The 15,809-nt window shown below is 43.1% G+C and overlaps 1 long non-coding RNA gene across 1 annotated transcript in view; it reads right to left on the bottom strand.

Annotated features, from left to right (window-relative positions):
- The window catches only part of LOC139049617 (uncharacterized), an 87,331-nt gene that overhangs the window by 36,541 nt on the left and 34,981 nt on the right, over positions 1 to 15,809 (bottom strand). The gene's annotated exons all lie outside the window — the stretch shown is intronic.

The raw sequence follows: 15,809 nt of genomic DNA, 5'->3' as shown, positions 1-15,809 counted from the left end.
TCTTCGAGTAATCCAGAATTGTACTATCTGTCACGTGCAGTTTTTGACGATTCTGTATAGTCTCTAATAAAATAAAACCTGGTTGAATGCCAGTTCCGTGGCCGAAGTCTGCACTGTTTCTCTTTCGATAGTTCAAGTTTCCTGATACTTAAGGGTATTGTTAAAGCACCTTGGTGGGCTAGTTGGTTGGGATTGATGATAACACAGAGCAGCGTGAGAGAACGAGGACACACAAGAATTTTGGCACACAATGCACTAACTTCCAACTACAAGTGTTGTAGGTTTTTTTATTACAGAATGAATTTTACTAATACAGCTCAACTTATTTTTCTCTTAGGTGTCCCTTTAACGCAGTTTACTTCATGCATTCACAATTGAGTCGTTCGTTTAAGTATTTCCATTTATTGGCGTCACGCAACTATCACGTGCATGGAAATTAGTTTAAACCATGCCCGACTTTTCAGCGCGTCGTCGGTATTGCCGTCTCTGTCTCTATCATAAATGTTATCAAAATGACAATGTCTTGAAGCAAGTCATCTTTGCTTTCCCGGCCGACATTTCATACGGGTCAGTAGACATCGTTAAGCTACGAATGCCGGCTTACTGCCCAAACTTGTGAAGGGCATCTTTCATCTATATCGGGTAAGCATCGACACCTTCCTGCTTCCTCCTTTGTCTGCACGAAATACAGGCTGCTTCACCGAACACTTTCAAAATTTTTTAAAGGTTGCATCTGGCAGATAGCGAAATTATAGTTCATGAGGTGGTCTACTCGAAGCGGCGGACACTGCTTGCAAAAAGAAAGTTGAAATGCACAATCGACTAACTAACAAAAATTCTCTAATTAAGTTTTTAACATATTACCGTATAGCCCATATTGCAATTTAGAAATTCTAGCCATGGATCTCGCAAAGCGAATCCAGTTCGAACGAATTCTCGGGATGACACTAGCTTCGAGAAATTAATTCCTGAACTCTGCGGAGAAATGTATTGTCGTTCCAGGTACTTTCTTGGCGAAACGTCGACTTATGCATTCAAGCACAAAAGTTATTGAAACGCGAAATGTGGAATGGCCGATTTTCGAGTGTTTGACTCAAACTGAACCGCTTTTTTAACGTGTTCACCTGTGGTGCTCCTATAGTGCTCATTACTTTCGTGCGTTCGATTTCGTGTGTGCGTGCTATTTTTTTTTCACATTTACTGTACGAACCGTGTACCGATGTGCAGGTCATGCGACCCAGTTTTTGGGGCAAAGGCCGGCTCCCCGATCGGGATGATCTTGTGTGATTTTCTTATGTTCACGTCTTGTTAGGCTGGTTCTTTCTTTCTTCTATTGCGTATTCTTTTACTTGATTCATGTATTTTAGGCTCGTTATTTTTTCCGTTATGCATTTCTGCTCATTTACTATGTATGTCCCACTCTTGCCTAAGGCCTTCTGTGAAGGCTGGCAGTAATTCTGAAATAAATAAATAAATAAATAAATAAATAAATAAATAAATAAATAAATAAATAAATAAATAAATAAATAAATAAAGGTGACAAGACAACGAAACAGACGTTAGCTGCCGGATTCCCGCATGGGATTGTTCTGTTCTTGGTTTCCTAAAGCAACAGGCGCGATGGTTCATCGTAGCGATGAGCATGACTAAGAAAATTGTCGATACCTTCTTCACTTGTCAGCGGCAGCGTGGTTGGTTCATAACATTTTTCCTTAATACACAACATGTTTCAGTGCACTGTGATCGGGCTCGCTAGCGCCTACTAACGTGCAATTTTTGCATACTTCACGTGCTTTCTTTAGGACGATGAAAAATATTGCGCTATACTTAGAGAGCCAAATATTACCGAAGCAGGCATGTCCTACGATGCTATATACATTTTTGGTGGAAGTTTCACCCTATATCTATGTTCCGCAGTTTGTTAATCAATCTTCACTAATTACACAATTACAAAGAACGGGAAAATGACGCTGTGACTTGCCTCAGCGGGTGGTGAAAAACCTACATTTAGTATGGTCCCCTCATATAGCCCACCGCTACATTTACAAATGCTGTAGTGGTACACCGCATTGATAAACTTCTGTTTCAATGGCGCACGCAAACGTACGAATTTCTTTAGCCCCACACACCACTGTGTGATATTATGGACGATCATGCACTTGCCTTGGCAGTAATGAGCCCGTGGCCCCCAAGAAACTTCTAGTCCAGTGTCCTACAAGCAGAGAAATCTTAAGAGCCTCAGTCTACTATGCTGACAAAAAGAAAACGTCTTTTCAAGTTAGGTCGACGAAGGAGACGCCCTATGCACGTTTTCTATTCAAAGAAATGATTACCATGCTTCAACGACAGATAAATTTGAGTTTCTATGTATTATATGAGAAAATTTACTTGAATATTTATTGATTTATTTCAAAGTACCCTACAGGCCCCAAGGGGAGCATTGAGTAAGGGGGCGTCGTTGAACAAATGACAAGATTTGTGATTACACGTTGATGAAAGTTGTTCAAAATTGAGAATTCGTTCCAACAGAATACCTTTTGGGAACACTCCGGCTAGTATTCGTAAATTGCAATATGTGCTGCAAAAAATTAGTCAGAACTTATTACCAAAATTTTGTTGCTTGTCTAATTGTGCGTTACACATTCTTGCGCAAGTAATGCCCACCCCTTCGAGCAATCCAGCTCAAGGACTAGGAATTTCGCCACAGGTGATTTTCAACAAATTTGTGTAATTAAAAAAAAACGCCAGGTATTTAATGCATCACATTACTTCTTTTTAATAAATTGAAGCAGGAGTGGTAGGTTACCTATAATTTGGGCACTTCGTTTTCTGCTAAAGATCGGTCATCTGCTAATTTTGCAGCAGCAAACGCAGCAGGCAGTAGCGGGATAGTACCTCTGAAGGGGTGGCTTGGGTTAGCCCAGTCGACAAACTCGGACCTATTACCATTTCTTACAGAGATAAGTTGCTTGCGGCGGCCAAGCGTTCATAGCGACGTCACCTTTTGATCCTTCGATGTAGGCTATTCCTATCATTGCGAACCAGAATTCGCCAAGCGTTGGATTGTTCACCCACTAATAGGGAACGTGAGCTGGGATTAGACTGTCGTGAGACAAGTTAGTTTTACTCTACTGATGACCGGTCATTGAGATAGTAATTCTGCTCAGTACGGGAGGAACCACAGATTCGGACAATTGGCTCACGTGCTTGGTCTAGAGACCAGTGGTGCGAACCTACCATCCATGGGATTGCGACTGAACGCCTGTAAGTCCAAATGCCGTCTAAGCACCGCAACGATATCGCGTTAAACGCACGTGTTACGGAACTATAGAGCGCTGCTGACACAGCGCTGGCCCGTCGTCAATATATATCATAATTTTAATGATATTCACATCTGAAGATAATATACCGGCCACGGTGGCTTAGCGGTTCTGGTGTAGCGTTGCTAAGCAAGAGGTCGCGGGATCCAATGCGGCCGCGGCGGCCGCATTTCGATAGGGGCGACATGCAAAAAAGGCCGTGTCCCGTGCATTGGGGGCGTGTGAAAAAACATAAGGTGGTCAGAATTAATGCGGAATTCCCCCCCCCCCCCCGGCAACTATGGTGTGCTTCATAATAAGGTCGGGATGTTGACACGTACTACCACAGAATTTCATTATTGAGATAATAGATGGTACCTTTTATCTAAAAACTGAAGGAAAAACAGGCATGGAATGTTATGTTTAAAGCCTACACGACCTGAGGAAACTAGAGCTTGCTTTTTTTTTTGGTATGCGTGTTTACAATGATATGACAAGGCCCCATTAAATCGCATTTCCCGCACGTGACATACAAGTAAACGGCGGTAATGCCCTCCAAAGCTGACACAGCGCTGACGTTCCATTGCATCGCGATGATAGTGGTAACACTGATAGGACATTTACTCAGCAGTGCTACGCTGTGAAACAGGTGGCAGATTGAGATAGTTGGTAATCTATTAAATTCGTTGCTAGAGCTTATGCTGCGAAGCCGTAAAACATGACAACAGATAAGGACAAAAGGCACAACAGGTCTAGATTGCACACAGAAATGCTTAAAACGCATAAAACAATGTAAAATCAGCCAATTTTTTTAGCAATATCACGCGAGCGGCTTTTAATCTCACTAACAAATCAGCGCCTTATAATGGCGCGAAGCGGTGAGTTCGGTGGCAGATAACGCAAGAGCTCAGTGCACACACCAGTTCGGGCGTCATCTATTGCTCTGTTCACTTCAGGTGAACATATACTCTGCCAGAGTTATGTGCTCGGTCCTGCTTACAAAATCGGTGGGAAGACGAATGCGTGAACGAGTAAAATGTGGCAAGAAATATCGAAACTAGCTATACACAAATTCGGTCCAAGCGATGCAAGACCTTCGCATGACACAGAATGGAACGCCTATCGCTGACAAAGCGCATCGTGAAGTGGCGACGTTACCGAACATGATGCGAATTTTTTTGATACCACGTGCGTCTCCAGCAGGACACAGTCCGACAGACGCAGTGAGTCACCAACCGCCGGTGATATATCTAGTATCGCTCTTCCTGCAACACTCTGCGCTCACATAGGTATCAAAAAAGCAAGCATTTGGACGCTCCACAAGAGCATCGATAACTCCGTGTGGAGCAAAATTCCCGCCCAGTCTCTCCCGCCGCGAAGAGTTGACGTTAAGAAAGATGTAACCTTTGTATGGGCTCCTGACCATAGGCAAGACTACGGCGTGACCTGTGCGTGACCTTAGTCAGCTGCCTTCGCATATCTATCGGACCTGTTGTGGAGTTGTCCCGAACTGCAGTCATCAAAGCTTCACCATATGTCAAAAAGGGGGATATACCCAAGCTGCCCACATAACTGCAATCTGTAGATCGATGGTCTGCACCATAGATCCTTGCTTGATTCCATCGGACATAACCAACTACCTATATAGAGGGTGTCTCACGTAATTTTAGCCAAACATCAAAAATATACAAATGCCACATAGCTGGACATAACCAAGGTAATGCTGTTTACCATGGCTTGTAGAAATTCAGTTCTTTTTTTCATTCCGCCTAATTACGTAATTTGTCTAAATTATTGATCAACTTCTCAAATATTATAAGCAGATGAAAAGTGTCAATAAGGAAATTGTAGAGCAACATGCAAAACTCCCTATACAGCTTTCTATAGCTCAGTACGTGCTGCATGAAAGTGTTTTTTCGAGCTTGAGAGAAGCCCGCCAATACACGCAAAATTGCCGCGCGATTGGCTGCTAGAGGCCCTTAGCATCCGAGATAAATGTGTCCCCCCTCCCCCCCCCCCTTCGAGATGTTGACAAAAACAAATCATCATGTGGGCAGATCCTGGTGATAGTGCGCATAAATGGTCCAAGCTCAATGACACCTACCTCCGTGGGCTCGGGGACCTGTAGCGTGTCGTTGAACTACCCTTGTTATACGTGGGAGCACGTGGTACACGTAAGAACGGAGGTCTTTGAAAAAATTTTACAACTTTTTCAAAAAGCAGCGCCAACCATTTGTGGGAAACGGATTTTGCGTGTTGTAAGTGAACACAGGGTCATGAAAAGAAATATTCGAGATTTAACACTTCTATGAACACTCACAACACCAGATAAAATTTTATAATTGTGGACGTTGGTTATGAAGACGCCAATTAATGTCGATGTATCTGTTGAAACATGAGCCGGACTGTTTGTAACATTTTCAGAACCATTTGATTTGATTGTTTTACTAAGTTACTCTCTAGAGGTAGAAACCTTTAAAAAGATAAATGTTTAGGTATCCAGCTAGAATTAACTTGTAACCATTATCATTCAGCCAGTACAAGTAATTTTGTATAAAAGACAGAAAGCTATGCGGCCTTGCTCCTCAGCTGGTGGTCGATATAGGACGCAAAAAACATTATCATTGAACTGAACAGTAAGAACTTCATAATCCGACGTATCAAGGGAAAGAGATAAGAAAGCGTTGCGACGGAGTGTGCTTTTTGCCATTAACATAATGCCATCTCCTTGTAAAGCATATTTAGTGCCAGCGAACAAGGACAGAAGAGAGACGACGCCACAATGCGCTGAATATGCTTTCCAAGTAAGTTTACCAACACGCCCAACAAATGGCAGTGCCATCCCCTCTTCGACATGACCGTGCATGGATCACATGAGAGTGGCAGCTTCGCCTGCCAGGCTGCTCCCTTCGTCGAAAACGTTTCCTTTGGGGCATTCATAAGCAGCTGCTGGGTGTGCAAGCGGCGCATCGAGATGCTCTCTTGATTACACCACGTGCAGCGAAATTTCGTATAGCAAAGGCGATCAACTGGCGGATATATTCATTGAATGATTGATCTGGGCAACTTAAAGAAACGCACGGGCTAAATTACTAGTTTAGGCAACCTGGAATTAACGAACATGAAGCCAATAAGCTCCTTACACAATAGCTTTTGCATTCTGCTCCACGTCAGAGTTCGGCCGGCCACTGCCGCTAATTAAGACGGTAACCTCACGTTAGGCTGCAAAACATCAAATCGCCACAGTGCCACTGCAGCGAACAGGAAAAAAAGGCAGCATACGCAGAAGAAATGGGAAGAAGCTACTGCCGCGAAATAAAGACAAGGAACCCTTGGGAAAATATAACCTGGAAAGTGACTGTCAAAGTCGAATGCCCTCTGCGCACGGGTGGATTCCTGGAGCTCGATCATTCTTCCATTACATGCCGTAGTACACGAGTGCAGAACGGCTGAAAGATCAGTGTTTGAGTGACATAATTTGTGCAGCAGTACAATGCCCGTCAACGAGCCAGCCTCCCTTTTACGCACCTAGTCTTTCCCGTTCACCTTCCCTTAAATGTGTCATTCCCTCCTTGTATTCCTTTTTCGATCCGTTCTTCGTAAGTGAATAGGGTGTACTTAATGCGTGAATAGATGTTAGCACTGTACATTTAAATAATATAATCATAAGGGTACAAGAATTCCTCCGCAGCAACTTCTGAAGCGCGCTGCGCAATCATGCTTGCTTAGATGATGGAAAATTTTCGCACAAGAGGGAGAGAGAAAAGTGATGAGAAGGCTGTAAAGTTTTCACGCGATAATAAGGAAAAGTGACGTAGCGACAGTGGTTGTAAAGTTCACACACATATTTACATCCCGTCAAAACGGTCCTATTTTGCGTTCACTTCTTTCTTCTAGAATTGTACTCAGATTCGTTTTCGCATGTTTCCGTGTGTGTTCCCATTGATCACGATGGTGTATTCGCAACTGTTGTATTTCGAATGCGGCTGTAACAGGAAATTGCTTCCCCGCGCGAAATGTACAAACCATGTCTGACTGATCGCAGACGCGTTTACTGTAACTTAAAGGAGGCATCGTATCAGCGCTGTAGAAAGAACGGTTTCAAGGTCGCCTGCTTTACGCGCGGCTGAGAACCACAATTTTCTGGCGGCCCGTACCACCAATCTTAGAATTTGCCCTTCTCGCCCGATGGCTCACCTTCGGCGGCGCACAAGACGGGGAGTAGCATTTACGGCCCGCTAACGTCTGGTATTCAGGAAAAGACCTCTCCTATGCCAGAGGCAGGCAGACGCGACAGTAATCTGATGGGTGCATCTCGGTGCATACGCGACTCATAGTTTGCCGGTAAGCGCTGAAACCTTTTTTTTTCACACGTTCTAAGTGCTGTTCACATTCGTCGAAAATATATCACGTACCTAGCCGCCGTCATGGCAGCATGCATACGTTAGATTCCGGAACCACGATGTTAGAACCGTTGAGATAATTCTATATTATGCTACTTATCGCGATACCGTATATCTGGATAAATCCGTCTATCGCGTATAAAACCTGTCTATCGCGGAAAAGTCAAAGAAGTTTTTAGGCATGCAAGAAATAAAAGTTTTCTCTCTCTCTCTCTAGGCATGCAAGATCGTCTGGGCTGGCCTTCTCCGTGATAACGTGACCTCGCTGCCTACAGGATTACCTAACTAAGCTATTTCGGTTGCTCGGTTGCGATAGTCAAAAATTCGAACTTGCTACCTCAAGACAGCAGCGAAAAGGGAGAGCCATATGTCGTTGCTGTTTCGTATTTTGTTTTCGTGTAAATAACATAACGCATGGTTCGCTTTTTGTGTTCTATTTCACCTTACGTTTAGAAACTTAATGCCCTGGCTGCTATCTTTGCAATCCGGAAATAAAGCCATGTTGTTCTATTATTTGCACTCACAATTTAAGCCTGGCCCGAATGTAGCGTTATTGCACGAGAAACGCGCGCGGTCGTGCTGCCCAAGTGGTGCTAACATAGGCACTTCCCGCCCCCGCGTCATGCGCCCACGACGGTGAAATTGCGCGGCACAGCTACGCACGCGTCACGCGACGTGCGTTTTCGCGTACGAAAAGGCTCCATGCGGGCCAGGCTTTCCTTCCTGCAGAAGCGGCGCCCACTTGCTTTTCATGAGACGTCAGCAGTTTCTAGCACCTTTCTTCCTGTCACCTCAAACGCCAAGCCTGTCATAGACAGCGCTGAAGAGACAAGCGGATGTCGTTTACTGATAGATTGTCTTGGAGCGCTGAAATAGTGGCGCTATCATGCGGTTGTTTTTGGATTCTGCGGGCTTTCTTTAAGGACAAGTACAAGAAGCTCGAACAATGGTACTTAGTTGGAAACACTTCAGTCGGCTATTTTTAAATGGGGTCTGCATCTTTCATGTTGCCAGTTTCTTGCTCAAGCCAATAATGATAAAGTTAGGCAATTAGTATATACACTAATTAACTGACTTTGCAAAACGAAAGACCTACCGCTCACTAGATCGCGCGATCATCAACACCACTTATTAGTTCGTTTTAGCACACTTGCAAATTCCGTCGTTTTTAACACCTTCGTTACTTTTAGTTGGGACAGCCTTTATAAAGTAACAATAGATGCATTTGTGCAGAAAAGACGAGGCCGCGATGACACACGATATGTACACCACAAGCGCCAACTTCCAACTAAGCTTATTCCGGAAAGGCGGTCATACATATATGCTGAAAATTACCCCCAATAACGTGATGTTTTCTGTTTTCCTTATATTTTTTTTCTTGTCGATAGTCATTTGCATGTGGCCCTAGCTACTAAGCGTAGAAAAGCTGCGTTGAATATCAATTTCAAGCGTATATGTTTGGAAGGAGATATTATGTTAGAAAGTAAAGTTCACTATGCCATAAGAAAAAGAATGGTATGCGAGCACAATTTTTTTCCCCCTTTTTGATATATAGGAAGAATAGCTTGATGCTTTCACGCGTCAGCTTGTCGTTCTCTCGATTTAAGAATGTAGTGGGTCTATAGCGGGATGACGCCTACATCTTCTCCAGTGTTAATCCAAGTGGTCATCTGCAAATGTTTGCGCCCATTGAAGTTGTGTTCTCTAGAATGTCATTAAAATATCAACCTGTTTATCCTATATTACGTGAGGTCCTTTGTTTTGGAGTAAAAGTCAATAATTCACGAATTTTATACGCTGAACAAGTTAAAATAAAATTGGGTTAAACCGGATTTCTTCCCTATGGTTGCCCGTCCGTAAAGGATAAGAATAAATGCAGGTTTTGGTAAACTAAATAAACGCCGTCCATCTTATGTTGGCAAATCGCCAAGGTACCTAATAAGAATGTTTTGATGCATATATGACAATTTTATATGCCTGCTTTTCACTTAGCACTCATATGAAGATCACTCGCTGTGGTTGCTCAGTGGCTATGGTGTTGGGCTGCTGAGCACGAGGCCGCGGGATCGAATCCCGGCCACGGCGGCTGCATTTCGATGGGGACGAAATGCGAAAAACACCCGTGTACTTATATTTAGGTGCTCGTTAAAGAACCCCAGGTGGTCGAAATTTTCGGAGTCCTCCACTACATCGTGCCTCATAATCAGAAAGTGGTTTTGGCATGTAAAACCCCATAATTTAATTTTCAAATGAAGATCGCCCAGTAAATATATATAGCGCCTTACGGCCTTGAGTGACTAAGAGCTTCTTGACTTTTCAGTAACCCCATTCGCATAAATACAAGAATGGCGCATTGCATCGCATTTCCTGTCTGTCGCAGACGTGTAAACGGCGGTAAAGCTCTGGGAAAAGAACGGAGAACTGACGTTGCTCTGCCTTGAGAGGACGTTCACTCAACTATGTTATCTGCAAATAGGAGGGTTGCCATGTGAATTGAGTTGCCGGTGCCACCTAAATGCGCCAACTTGCCCTATAACACAATGTTATTCTAAAAAGGGTGGCTGATTGAGCTAGATGATATTCCATTAATTTTGCTTCAAGAATGTATGGTGAAAACCGACAAAACAGGTCAACAGAGAAGGACGAAAAGTCAGACAGGTCTAACATGGAAACAGAAATGCTAAATGTTTATATGATAACATACGTCAACAAGTACTTGCAAGATAAGCAAAAGCATCGCACCGGCGTCAAATCATGTCCGTGTGCACTACTATTTGTAGTTTCTTCTTTTGTCAAAAAAATTAACACACAAACACACACACACACACAGCAAAGGGATTACCACGCGCGTCTCTATTCGTTGCTCTTTAATTGGTGTTTTTTTAACTATTAATAAGGTTTACAGGCCAACGATGATTTCTATGAGCTTGTCACCTGCTTTTCGAGCAGCTCTCTTTTCCATTTCATGTACCTGTGAGTGATTTAGAACGCTTGTGTCCGAAAAGGTAATTGTCTGTGATAGTAGTTTGTGAAAGTTACCAAGAAAATGTCGAGAGTTGGGCTGCCAGAAAACAAAAACACCGGTTTTTTCACGGTTTTTCTCCTTAGAAAATAATACCCGACTATTGCGGCCCGAACTAAAAAGATATATTTAAGACCCAAAAAAAGGAAGGACCCCGCATATAAACTGCCACAGCTCAAGGGTATGTTATAGACTACAAGTTAAATATATGTATAGTATACCTACACAGTTGCATGGTTCTTAACAGATTATTTTCTTTGCTGACATCCCATCTGGTAGGTTAACATGAGGAGAAAACAGAACGCTTGTATCATATATGGAAGGCTGATGCTTAGCTAGGCGACGTGTAAATTATTACGGCAAGGAAAACAAAACAAAAGAAAAAACGTACAGGCTTCAGACCATGTCGTGAATTTTAGAATATATATATATATATATATATATATATATATATATATATATATATATATATATATATATATATGTTCTGAAATTCACCACATGGTCTGAAGCCTGCACGTTTTATATATATATATATATATATATATATATATATATATATATATATATATATATATGCGGTTTTAGGATTAAATCTAGCTTGAAGTTGGCGATTCCGGTGTGCATTTGTGTGTCTTCATAGCCCCTATATCCCGCGCCATTCCATCTGTTATATGTACGTACCGACTAGCTCAAGGGTCACCGCTATATATAATTATTTATACTTAAACTTTAAACTTTGCTACTGGGAGTCGTTAAATTTTGGTCGCCGTCACAATATGGCCTGTAAGCTGCTTAACCCGTCTCATAACCATCTCTAGTGTTTAAATTTTTCCTTGCATTAGCAACCATAGCCCTTTCATTTTTTCCTGAAACATCTGTAACGGTTAGCAAAACCACATATTTGTTCCTAGGACGATACAGAATGCATAAAGGTATTGTGCTAACTTTCTTTTTTAATGATAATCTTATTTTTCAGTAAAACGCCGCTCCCTTTTCGTATACTTGCTGGCGGTGTCTCTCGAAGGACAGGAGAAATTTTGTATTTAGCGCTTCAAAAGACCACCATGCTTTAGCACGACTGTGGCTATTGCTGATAACTTCGTTCGGAGTTTCCTTGCTGACCTTTGCAAAACGGTCAATACTTGAAAATATGAACTGCAGCTACGTCACATTTTTATACTTCAAACAGCTACATTACATTGTTTTTCTAGTTGCACTAGGGTTTATGCATGTCATTAGGACTATGTTGAACTTTCATATCTATGGTGAACAGTTTCATGTCTCCATGAAACAAATGGCCAGGACGCCCGCTATAAGGCAAGCTTAAGTAACCATGTTATGTTAACTGACGACGTTATATCTGTACTTTGTTGCACACTTGTGATTGCCAGACCCCGCAGTGTACAGAACATACCGTGTCGAGCAATGCTCTCTGCAGTGCACGGGGGCGTGAAAACGTGTGAGATTGTGCGTGAGAGTGTGAATTAGGTTCGCACGGCTTTGTGGCGGCTGCGAAGGGGAGTAGACTGTCCTATGATTGACGCACAAAGTAGGTGTGCGGCTTGTGCTACCAGTGCTGCTTCGTGGCTAATTCACTGTGTGTAAGACGAAGTCTAGTCGCCGTAGTAAAAAACTCTCAGTATTTCTGCTTTACAAATTATGTCAATGACCTAAAGAAGTAGTAAAAGCAGCTGAAACTTCGTTTCAAATAGTTCATGTACTCAGTGACCACACATCTAAATACATCTAACACGATCGTCATTGTTACAATTGACATATATCATATAGCCGTTGCGAGCGAGCGCAATGCTATAATACGAAACCATTGATGCAACTTAATTAGAACTGTTAGCAACAGACAAAGAAATGCTTTGTAGTAGACCAATATCACCCTGTAGATAACTGAATAAAGAACAGCGAAGTTGATACTGACACGTGTACTTACCTTTATCGGGCGACCACGTTTCGCCGCCGAACAAATGTTATCGCACAGCGCGGGACGCGCCTGCATGTATACGAAGTTTCTGGAAAGTTATCGATGCTTCTATCCACTGTCTGTTGTCGCCGAACCTTGTATTAGCTGATTTCATAGATGTCACGTGGTAGTGACGTTAAGGAACACAGTAGCAGTACTGTGAAAGACAAGACTAGCTTTTATTGGGCGAACCCGTGCCCACAAAACAGGCTGCACTTAAAGCGCAACGATAGCGGTGAACACAGTCGGCGATCGTCGAAAATCTGATCAGCGGGTCAAGCGCGTCAGCTTTTATACAGCAGTCGTCGAATGTTCCAGTCTAATGTTATCGCACAGCGCGGGACGTTCCTGCATGTATCCGAAGTTTCTGGAAAGTTATCGATGCTTCTATCCGCTGTCTGTTGTCGCCGAACGTTGTATTATCTGATTTCATCGCGTGACGCGAACGGTGTAGAACTTTGTGGAAGGCACGCGGGTCCGAACGATTAGACTGGAACATTCGACGACTGCTGTATAAAACTGACGCGCTTGACCCACTGATCAGATTTTCGACGATCGCCGACTGTGTTCGCCGCTATCGTTGCGCTTTAAGTGTAGCCTGTTTTGCCGGCACGGGTTCGCCCAATAAAAGCTAGTCTTGTCTTTCACAGTACTGCTACTGTGTTCTTTAGCGTCAATACCACGTGACAATACCCTCTCCCTAAAACATTATCAGTTGACCTTGACGCACCGAGCCTGGTGCACACTACTTCCTTCCCAGGACGTACGCTGCCCACGTGGCCTTGTGCCATCGATGGCACTCTTGTGCCATCACAGCCGCTTTTTGCATCCGCAGCAGTTCGCTAATTTTCTCTAAATCTCCTAATTGCCTGACACACTTGAAATTTCTCAATAGTTGCTAGTAAATGTCTTCCGTACGTGTCAAAAAAGTTCACTCTCGTGTGAGTTTTCATTTTTATAAAGCTAATGTTTTCATCTCTCTCTGATATCTTTGAGGTTTTCATATTCATGCAAATTTTAGTATTTTTAGTTGCTACACCAATCGCTTGTCTCGTTTATAGTTTTTTTCATGAATATCATGCTAAGCGTCCTCTCCATTTTTCTTAGGTTTATTTTGTTGTGACTTAGAGTTCACATGACAAGAATTATATAAAACGTCCTGGTTCTTGTTGTCTACGAGTTGTGGGACATTGATAGCTTCTTGTGACTCCCAGAGTAAGCCCAGGCGTTTAATCTCCCTGTTTCATCAAACACAGTCCTACACATTGCTGAAAAGTTTTGCCCCGATCCAGCTCCTAGTTTTCTTGCACTGGGCGTGGAATATTGCATACACTTGCATACACTTTTGCAGGCGCGTCTCTCCCTATTCTTATGACTAATTTAGGTACACCCCTAACAGCTTCGATTGCAGCATACGTTCCTGTGCTTCATCTAGCTCACAACCATATCGGATGCAAGGCGTCTAAACGAATGCCCTAGGATTAATAATGGGAGCGACATGCCCTCGTAATAGCAAAGTGCGAAGCTAATTGTAGCACCTTGAGTAACGTATAAATTAACAGCAATGCTTCTGTACGAAATCACTGTTTATAGAAGATAAACGAGGGTACGCCACGGTGGTGGCCATTGACCGCAGGGGTGCCGTATACTGTACGTAGTTGTACCAATTAATTTGCGACAGCAGTCAATGTGTTCTCTGCTTCGTGCTCTTATGTGTAGCCTTGAGTGCATATTTTGAGTGCACAAATCGGAACGTTGGTATTTTCGAGCGATATCCAATACCCCTCCTGGCCACCGGATCTCGTGTGAACCGCTTCAGAATAGTTATTTTGTTAAACGTATATGAGGCAGGAGCTGGCACGTATTGGAGATGCTGACAGCTTGTTCTTAAAAAAAAGGAAAAAAAGTGACTGGAAGCGGTCAAATAAGTTTAAAGGTAGTGTGGCATACTAAATGCGCTTGAGAAGGAGTAATTCAAGTTGGTGGGAAGTCATTGCCTCATTGAAAATTAGAAGCTCTCATGCGACTTGTCTTACGAATACCATCAAACACGAGCGCGTCGTTGCGGGAACAGCTCTGAAGAATATGTACACAGACGGCAGTTTTGACAAAATAGGCTATTTGCTTATCGATCATTGTTTGTCTCGTCTTTAGTGCAATACGCTAATAAAATTTTAACGACTAATCCAGAAGTAGTAATAAATGTCCTGCTCAAAGAAGGTGGCATAGTTTGGCTCATGTGACCACTAGGAGAAGCTAGTAGGTGCCTTCTCTAAAAGGTACCGTCAATGCAAAAATAGGAAACTATAGTTGTAAATGGCAGCCGTGAAACACAACACGCAAACGTTTGTACAGTATATGGTGTGAGGGGACGGAGAGGAGCAGCACACGAGAATTGCCGCCACACTAAGCTCTTCGAATTCCTCATGGCCATGTAGTGATTGCCATGGAGGTAATAAGTCGACAATTAATGTTCAGCTAGCGCTCATTTACTTCGCATGAGTAGTAGACTTGTTGAATGCGATGTCTTCGGTTCAAAATTATTTGAGCCCCATTGGATATTTTTCGTTTGCTTGTTGTAGTAGTAACATTCACCTTCATATAGTCTAGGCTAAGTTTAGTGATAGTTTAGTGATAGTAGCCTTTTTAATGCCCACCGCGGTGGCTTAGCAGCTATGGTGTTGCGCTTCCATAGGCACGAGGTCCCGGGATAAGACCTCGGCCGCTGCGGTCACATTTGGATGGGGGCGAAATGCAAAAACGTCCGTGTCCCGTGCATTGGGGGGCACGTTAAAGATCCCCTGGTGTTCAAAATTAATCCGGGTGCGGAGCGAGCATGGCCAGCTGCAGCGGTTGCTCGCCGAGAAAGAACGCTTAATGAAATGTGCATGAAACACTACTTTAATGCGAACTCCGCAAACAAAACTGAGCTGAGAGATCGCAAATGGCAAGCCTGTCGACTTGCACTGTGGCGACGCCAATAGCAGCAACATTGAAACAGAACTCAGCAGCACTTAGCTCAGCAAAACATTTCTCCGTAACTCTAAACTCAGCGACATTAATCAGCGAAACATTCAGCGATAAGTAATGCTCTCGCATTTACACAT

Source organism: Dermacentor albipictus, chromosome 1 (genome assembly GCF_038994185.2).
Source record: "Dermacentor albipictus isolate Rhodes 1998 colony chromosome 1, USDA_Dalb.pri_finalv2, whole genome shotgun sequence".
NCBI classification, from domain to species: domain Eukaryota; kingdom Metazoa; phylum Arthropoda; class Arachnida; order Ixodida; family Ixodidae; genus Dermacentor; species Dermacentor albipictus.
This window is presented reverse-complemented; position numbering and strand designations above follow the sequence as displayed.